Source organism: Apium graveolens, chromosome 10 (assembly GCF_009905375.1).
Source record: "Apium graveolens cultivar Ventura chromosome 10, ASM990537v1, whole genome shotgun sequence".
NCBI classification, from domain to species: Eukaryota; Viridiplantae; Streptophyta; class Magnoliopsida; order Apiales; family Apiaceae; genus Apium; species Apium graveolens.
The window spans coordinates 121200625-121210238 of NC_133656.1; the positions used below are offsets into that span (position 1 = coordinate 121200625).

Here is a 9614-nt window from a genome sequence, read left to right on the forward strand (position 1 = left end):
ACAAGAAACATCCACTATGAACCTCATGTTAACTCAATAAAAAGTGCGGAGTCAATATACAAAACATTATAATCATGTACAAATATTTAACTTTTTATGTCTCATGTCTTTCCAAGCAACAAGGATATATTTCACAATTAAAGACACATAATTGTGGAAGCCTCGTTGGAGTGCTCAACTGAGTTGAATTAGTAAGTGTTATGTCTTTCCCCGATCGAAAATGATCATGTCTTGTGGCATATATGCAATCCAGGCTTCCTCTAAGTACATAAAATGAACCATAATTAGATGTCGTGAATTGAAGAGTTCTCATTCTATAAGCATGATACACTGAAAGTCTTACCGGTGGTTCATAATATGGGGCCAGAAGAACATTTGAGGCTTTAATGGCATGGCGTATGATTCTGTGAGTACAACAATTGTGAAGAGTCAAGTGCAAAAGCCATGGCGGATGATTCTGTGCGTACAAGGATGAGCCTTCGTATTAATCACAATGATTGGCTAGGACCTTGCAAAAGTTCCAATTTATATAAGCACTAGATTTTTTAAGTCCAGAAAGTTTAGACTGTTTAAAAAATACTCACATGATCGTCCCAAGCACTTTCTTTGTTGTGAATAATGGCAACTCTAAGACTTCTAGTAAGGTTTAGCAAAATTAACATATAACACATCAAACCCAATGGTCAGAGGAACTAAAATTTGCGGCATGGTTGACAAAAAAAATTTCAGAAGACAGTCAAGTGCAAAAGCGTCTAGCTACAACTAATACTTGATTTTTTATTCACTTTGTTCATCACATCCAAATCCAACATAAAAAACAAAACTAAAAAAGCGAACAATAGTAAATTATTAAAAAGAAGAAAATTAAGAAGAGTACATACCAGGATAGTTGAATTCATGCACTTTGCTTATAATCAGTACCAAAAAAGACATTGTAGAAAGAACAAAGGTGCCAAAAATCTTGGTACAGCCATCACAGAAACTCATCTACAACATGTGTAAAAATATCAAGCACATCATAATTGAGAAATTGATATGGATAAGGATAAGAATCAGTTGATATGGATACATACGCTACATAAAATGAAGGCTGCACTAAGTCATGGCTTGAATGCAGAGAATGCCATCACTGAGTTGTGTCCTCCATCTGAATGAGTTTGAGATGCCTGCAGGTGTAGAAATTTTAAATAGGCAAAATATGTATGATTGGTTAAAGTTTGAGTACAGTTTTACATGGGTTTGACAAAAGAAAGGCATTTACCTCATTGAATAATAGCTGACCATTTCCTTCATTTCTCTGAGCAGATTCATTTAAAGTGGAGTTGGTGCCTCAATCAGCTGATGCCAAAGGACCTACAAGCAAAACAAAGACGTTGGATTATGGAGGAGAATAAATTTATGCAACACATGTATTATCTAGGTATTTTTGGCAGATCTGATTTGGACAAACTAATCAAAAGTCATCTTTAAAAATGATCATTTTTTACCCGGTCCAAACTCTTGTTCCAATTGAACAAACTGAACTCACAAAATAAGTTTAACATATATCATCAATTATTAAAAATATTTTTAAATATTTAATCCTGAAAACCGAGCTCATCCACCACAAAACAGATACACAAGTACACAAACAAATAATCATAAACAAGGAGAGGCCTTAAATCGAAAGTACATCAGGAATATTAGTATTCGAAATGAACCCTAAAACTCATAAAACCACAAAATTGTGCATTTTCGACATACACAATAACTACAAAAAAATTCACATATACAAAATCAGCTGGGTAATAAGCTAATTAGATATACAGAGGGGTATTACAGTGAGATGAGCGCCCTGATGTGGTTTCTTCGGATTCTGTGACGCCAGATTCATGAAAACGGAAATAGATAAAGGAAAAAGGAAAATTGAAATCAATTGGATGTTAGCATTAGAAACGTTAAAGTTGAAACCTAGACTGGTTTGATTTAGAAGAGAGTGAAAATGAAAGTAAGAGATGGAGAAAGGAGATGTGTGTTTTTTGAGTTGGGCGTTTGTTTGAGGACTCCGGAGACAGAGATAAAAGGAGATAAAAGGGGGAAATTAAAGTGAATTTTAAGGAAGCGGGGAGTCGAAAAAAGAAGGGGGAAATGAAATCTTAGGTGGAATGAATTAGAATATTAAAAATTAATATATAATTTGGAAACTAGAACTTTTACCTCATTGTTCTTATAAAATTAAATAACATTCATGTAAACAATTTTGATAATATTTTTAAATAAGTAAAATCGATATATCTTAACATTATTACAGTTCGATTGGTTCCAAGATTAACTATATAATATTTTAAAAAAAATTAACAGATTTTTTTATTCCTGTCAAGCAAGTGTTACTTGAAATTTTTTGATAATTTTTTCATATGACTAGAATGAATATATCTTACTCTTTTTAGTACTCCCTTGAACAATATTATTAGAATTAATTATTTTTAAAATTAAATAAATAATTTATTTTTATTTTAAATAAATATTAAAAAAAATGTTTATTATTAGTCTACGGTAACAATTATGGTGGTGTGGTGTAACATCTCTTGCAACTTGAGTGACATTTGTCATAAAAAATATTCATTTTATGTAATTTTTTATTTACTTCGAACATACTTAAATATAAATATTTATATAAATATTTAAAAATCATTAGTTCTGAAATAATAGGTTTTAAACTGCTTTAAATTCTAATTTGTGATAGACAATGGTTTCATAGAAATAATACAAAACCGTTGTACTTGTAGTATTTCTACAACAATTTAGAACAAATGATTTATAAAACGTTGTATGAGTTTCCGTTCTACAACGGTTAAGTGAGAATAAACTGTCGTCTGTAATCAAACGACGGATTACTTCGTAAAACCCGTTGTTTGATTAATTTTCAGACAATCGTAAACGAGTCTCATGTAAATATTAGTCATTTTACCGAATTTTCCTTATAAAATCATTCAAGATAAGTGTGAATTATTTTTTATAATTTTTTCATATAACAAAAATCTAAATACTTAAACATCCATACGGTTGGATCGTTTAAAAAATTATTTAAAAAAATATTTTGTTGATCGGGAACGAATTTCATTATAGGGAATAGTACTTTTACCGAATTTTCCTTATAAAGTCATGCAAGATAAGTTTAATTTTTTTTATAATTTTTTCATATGACTAAAATCTATATACTTTAACATCTGTGCGGTTGGGTCGTCTAAAAAATAATTTTAAAAAATAATTTTGTTATTCGGGAAAGAATCTCGTTGAGGGTAATAGTACTTTTACCGAATTTTCCTTATAAAGTCATGCAAGATAAGTTTAGTTTTTATATAATTTTTTCATATGACTAAAATTTATATACTTTAACATCCGCAGGGTTGGATCGTATAAAAACTAATTAAAAAAAATAATTTTGTTATTCAGGAAAGAATCTCGTTGAGTGTAATAGTACTTTTACCGAAATTTTCTTATAAAGTCATGCAAGATAAGTTTAATTTTTTTTATAATTTTTTCATATGACTAAAATCTATAGACTTTAACATCCGTATGGTTGGATCGTTTAAAAAATATTTTTAAATTTTTTTTATTCGGGAAAGAATCTCTTTGAGGGTAATAGTACTTTACCGAAATTTCCTTATAAAGTCATTCAGTATAAGTTTGAATTTTTTTATAATTTTTTCATATGACTAAAATCTATATACTTTAACATCCGTACGGTTGAATCGTTCAAAAAATCATTTAAAAAATTTATTTTGTTTATCGGGAACGAATCTGATTATAGTGAATAGTACTTTTACTGGATTTTCCTTATAAAGTCATGCAAGATAAGTTTTATTTTTTTTGTAATTTTTTCACATGACTAAAATCAATATAGTTTAATATTGGTATGGTTGGATCGTCTAAAAAATAATTTTAATAAAATATTTTGTTATTTCAAAAAGAATCACGTTTAGGGTAGTAGTACTTTTACCGATTTTTTCTTATAAAGTCATTCAATATTAGTTTAAATTATTTTTTTTAATTTTTTTAATATGACTAAAATCAATATACTTTAACATCGGTACGGCTGGATCATGTAAAAAATAATTTTAAAAAATAATTTTTAAAATTTATGAATTCGATATAACACAACAGTTTTTTAAACAAACCGTTGTGTGACACCTTCAGAAAATCAAGGACTCTTATTTTGCCAAGTAAGTGATCTAGGTGAAGTCAATCAATAAGTGAGATTTTGCCAACTAAGCGATCCGGGTGAAATATTTTCCACTAATCAGATGGTGCCACGTTTTCCTATAAATAGACACCGGTTATTGTCTTGTTAGAACCGTCGTCTGAACCTTATTTAAGAACCGTTGTTTGATGAATAATAAGACCATAATTTTCATAAACACTTATCTGAAAGGTAAATATCCAGCAAAAAGACTTCTAAATTAACCGTTGTCTCAGGATCGCTTAGACAACAACTTCATAAACTATTGTCTTTTTACATTTACAAGACAATGGTTTTTTAAACCGTTGTTATAGAGTTGGATTAACAACAGATTTGAAAAACCATTGTCTAACATTTTACAACGGTTTATCATCCCGTTGTGTGAAGCATATCAAGACAATAGTTTTAAAAAACTGTTGCGCAAACTCCAATTTTTTGTGATTTTTTTTACAACGGTTCACAAAACCGTTGTATGAACCTTGGATTAGATAATGGTTATAGGAGGGTAAGAAAAACCATTGTCTGTCATTTTGGGACAACGGTTCTTTTGTCAACTGTTCTCTAATTAGTGTTGTCTGAAGCTGTTTTTCTTGTAGTGCATGCACATGTATTATATACATGGTGCTAGATTGACTCGTTATGAGATACAACATGTTTATAGTGTCATAAGTTATTCTCACAGTGATAATGATGTAATGGTCCTTAGACCCGAAGTCATTATATTTCTATACGAGAATTAATATACTTTGATTCCACTAAAAGTTATCCTTGACCGAGTAATGATAAAAGTGGACATTGGGTATATTATGAATTATATGAGATATATGAAATATCTACATGCGATTTAACCCTCCTATTTTAGGAATGATATTATTGGCCTCTTGTGTGAGTTAGACTATGAAATGCGTGACCATGCTCAAATATTAATTTGATATGATAGTCTACTTATTGATCAAGGAAAATTGGATTAAACTATGATGAGGATGGCATATTACATGCTTCCAGTTTAATCTATAATATTTGGTTAAAGGGATTATATTACATTGTACATTATCACGAAAGATTTAGTCGAATCACGAATTTAATAATTATTACTTGGGTAGCAATGATGTATTATTAGATGCCGCTCATTTTTTATAATTTTAATATGAGATATTAATATTATTTCCAACATAATAATAACCTACAGAGTCACACACAAAGAATGCTTGAAGAAGAAATAATTTAAATTATGAATTTAAATTAAATAAGTAATTTGTTTTATTTATGATATTAAATAAGTATGACTTAATTAATTAAATAAATAAAATCGATAAATTACTTAAACTAATTTTAATTACTTAAATGAAGTTTGACTTAATTAAATAATAAATTGGGATTTCAGATTAGTATTAATTATAATTAGATTACAATTAGAAAACTCATTCTTCTCCCTATATAAACTCTTTGAGGATTGATTTATAAACTCTTTGATGGCTGATTTATATACGAGGATACATGGTTTATAAAACCCTAGCCGTTCAAGGAGAAAGAGGAAGAGAGGTAGGGATGGAGTTTTCGGGTTCTAGTACACAACAATTCTTCAAGAAAAGCGTCTGTGTGGCTACCGTAGAACGTATATCGTGAGAGCGAGATACATGGTGATTTAACAAGGTTTGGAACTCCATTAATCCTCCATTAATGAACTCTTAAAACTTCTTTAAAGTAAAGATTCTTACTACGAATTAAATATCTATTTTTATATTGAACATGCATAGGGTTTTGATTTTATTCTGGTTTTAATTTAATTTTACATTATTTCTGTTGCGCTTATGTGCTCGAAACCCTTTATATATATATATGGGGAAAGGATTTTCAGCTGAGTAGGCTGCCATAAGGGAAACCTCAAACGAGTAGGAGGGGCCGTGTTGGCTCTAGGGCAGCCTCCAGCCTTCCGTCATGGTCACGGGCAAAAATTATGGCTACCCGTCGAGACCACGGATAAAAATTTTGGTTCCTCGCGGCTAACACGATTTTTTTAATGATTTATGTCGAAAAATGAAAATTTTCATATTTACTAATTAGCACTAACTAGGCTAATTAGTGAAAATTTGACAAAAAATAGCCCTGATTAGGATCAATTAGATAAAAGTTAAGGCCAATTAACGTATCATAGTTTATCGTTAGCCTATGTTAAGGTCAATTAGAAATTTACGCTTACTAAATTAGCCCAGATTAGGACTGATTAAAACGAATTAAGTATTATTAGCACCGATTAGGTTCAATTAGCCTCGATTCAGGCCAATTAGTATTACAATTTAACATTCAAGTTATATACATATAAAACTCTAACAACACCGTAAAGTTTATATACAATTGTTGAGTGGCATTTATGACACTTATTTACGCTCTAATAAGTTTTGAATTGATGTATTTGTACTCAAGTTGTTAAGTGTTTTAATGTGTTTTCTAGTGTTTTTGCATTTCAGGCATTATTCAGGTAATCAGGTGAATTAGCATTGTTTTGGTGCTAATTTGGTGTCCAGGTGGTGCTGGAATAAAAGCTCGTGGAAAGCCGGCTCGAAGCAGCAAGATTTAAGAAGAAATATGAGTTTTTCCCAGAAGGACGGCGCGCCCGCGCTGTGATAGCGCGCGGCCACGCCGGGGTTCCAGAAATACAGCGCGCCCGCGCTGTGATAGCGCGCGCCCGCGCCGATGCCGAATTCAGGAATCCTGTTTCTAATACAATTCTAAAAGTGAAGGCTTCCAGATTGTTGAAGGCTGCTATATATATTCATGTTAGGTCGTTTTAATAAAATGATGGACCAGAGCGCAAGGAAAAGACGATAAGAGACCTTTAGCACAATTCAACAAAGGCGAAGACGGTCTAATTTATTCTTGTGAATCATTGTTTTGAGTTGTAATTTGGATGTTTGTTCTTGTTTTTCTGAACCTATACTCTTGTTTGTATTTGGTTTAATTATTCGTATAAAGACTACGTTTGCTATATCATGTTTTCATCGGAACACACGTTGATGATGAGTCTGATTATGGGCTAATCGTTAACATGGGTTCTAGCGGATTTATTTATGGATTTCTTTAGTTAAATTGTTTGATGCCTTAGTATGTGGTGATTGTATGATATCCTGGTATTGGTTGTGCGTATTTGTCTTATGAGCGTCGCGAACTTATAAGATAGTGTGCTAATTCTTAATGAAGCGAAAGTGAATTTAAGGATGTAGAACTTGCCATGCTAGCATAGGTTCATGTAATTGTCATGCATGATTCGTAGGTAATTTTAACCATCTTACTTCCCCTATGTAATCAAGATAGATAACTTGTGCTTAAACCGTTATGTTGTCAAATTCTATAGACATATATGGTCTCAATATAATTGGTTCCTATTCAGCTTCTATCTCTTTTGTGGATGTCTGGTAGAATGGTACTCGTGCAACGAAAGTTGGCGTTTATCAGTTTCGTGTTATCTGATTAGTATCATCACCATTGCATGCTAAGGTTAAGAATAATAAGGCTATTGAATGAAGTATTTAATGAAGTTAGAATCTCATGTTTATCATATACATCAATTTAGTTAATTTTATTATCGTAGTTATAATTGTAAGGGTGATTCCTAGATATAAACAATCTCAATTTGTTATTCATCTTAGCATTGGATAATAACCATACATTATTGCTTAGGTGCATAAATTAAATATTTAACCAATACAGTCTCTATGGGAACGAACTAGAAAAGATTCTATACTACTTGCGAACTCGTATACTTACGTGTATTATTAGCGCGTGTTTAGCGACTAACAAGTTTTTGGCGCCGCTGCTGGGGACTTCAGTGTCAATTATTAGTTTATGTGCTTTCCATCAGTGGTCGTTAAAGTTCATTGACTCGGATATTGTTACTTAATTATTTCCTTGTCTTATTTCAGGTGGTCTAGTGAGGGTGTATGCATACGCGTTCGCGTACTCGCAAGAGAACACTATATAAAGCCGAGGAAGAACTTGTGGTGGTTCATAAGGAAGTTTTTGACGATAAAGAGAAGCTAGAGGAAGAAGAGAAAGTTGAAGAGCCAATTGTAGTAGCTATGGGTGATCAAGCTGAAAATCTGAAGCCTTTGATGGACTATTCTAAGCCTAAGATTAATGACATTCAGTCTAGCATCATTAGACCAGCCATCAGGGCTAACACTTTTGAGATCAAGTCAAGCACGATCCAGATGATACAGAACTCAGTTCAGTTTGGGGGTTCTCCAACTGAAGACCCCAACATGCACATCAGAGATTTCATCGAGATTTGTGACAGTTTCAAGTTCAATAATGTGACTGAAGATGCTATCAAGCTACGTCTCTTCCCATTTTCTCTGAGTGACAAGGATAAGTGCTGGTTACACTCTCTACCAGCAGGGTCTATCACCATTTGAGAAGATCTTGCTCAAAAGTTTCTCATTAAATTCTTCCCCATGGTGAAGACTGCCGCAATCAGAAATGCTCTTACTCAGTTTGCTCAACAAACTGGAGAATCTCTGTGTGAGGCTTAGGATCGATATAAGGAGATGCTAAGGAAGTACCCACACCATGGCATGCCTGATTGGATGATTATTAATTATTTCTACAATGGATTGGGTCCTACTTCTAGACCCATTCTTGATGCAGCATCAGGAGGAGCCTTGTGGGCTAAGAGCTACGATGAAGCTTATGGACTTATTTAACTGATGGCTGCTAATGAGTACCAGAATCCTTCCCAGAGACTGACTCAGGAAAAGGTAGCAGGAATTCTGGAGTTGGACGCAGCAATTGATATCGCTGCCCAACTTAAGGCTTTGACAATGAAGGTGGACACTTTGGCTAATTATGATGTAAATCAAATTGCTAGTGTCTGTGAGCTTTGTGTTGGTTCCCATGAAACTGATCAGTGCGCAATCTCTAGTGAATCAGCTTAGTTTGTGAGCAATTTCCAGCGATCGCAGCAACCAGTGCCAGCCACCTATCAACCTAATAACCGCAATCATCCTAATTTCAGTTGGAGCAACGCTTAGAATATGGTTCAATAGCCTTTTCAGCAGTATCCATCTAAGTAGTACAACCCCCCTGGTTTTCAGCAACCATAGTATGCACCAAGACAACAAATCCAGCTGCAACAAGCTAATGAAAAATCTGAATTAGAGGATTTGAAGCTTATGTGCAACAGTCAAGTTGTTTCCATCAAGACCTTGGAAAATCAAATTCGGCAGATTGCCAATGCCTTCCTAAATCGTCAACCTGGTACATTGCCTAGTGACACTAAATGTAATAACCCCAATTTTTGGAAATTTTTGAAACCCTTATGAATAGTGAATTTGCTGATTATGCTGAATGAGAAAACTTTTTATGCCACACTATGTAGGGGTTCTGTTATGGATAT

General features: G+C 32.8%; 1 long non-coding RNA gene and 1 other non-coding gene across 3 annotated transcripts; both read right to left on the bottom strand.

Annotated features, from left to right (window-relative positions):
• LOC141693515 (uncharacterized) lies at window positions 1–2097 on the bottom strand. Of its 2 annotated transcripts, XR_012563136.1 has the most exons (7): window positions 1820–2097; window positions 1262–1353; window positions 1074–1166; window positions 882–987; window positions 585–636; window positions 344–508; window positions 1–260 (listed from the first exon to the last, which is right to left on the bottom strand). It is a non-coding gene; the product is annotated as an uncharacterized LOC141693515 (long non-coding RNA). The 2 variants fall into 2 exon arrangements; XR_012563137.1 differs by lacking the exon at window positions 585–636 and having other exon boundaries at window positions 1820–2096.
• A 6591-nt stretch (window positions 2098–8688) lies between these two features.
• Window positions 8689–8795, bottom strand: LOC141694643 (small nucleolar RNA R71). Its single transcript, XR_012563931.1, has one exon. It is a non-coding gene; the product is annotated as a small nucleolar RNA R71 (small nucleolar RNA).
• Window positions 8796–9614: the final 819 nt, after the last annotated feature.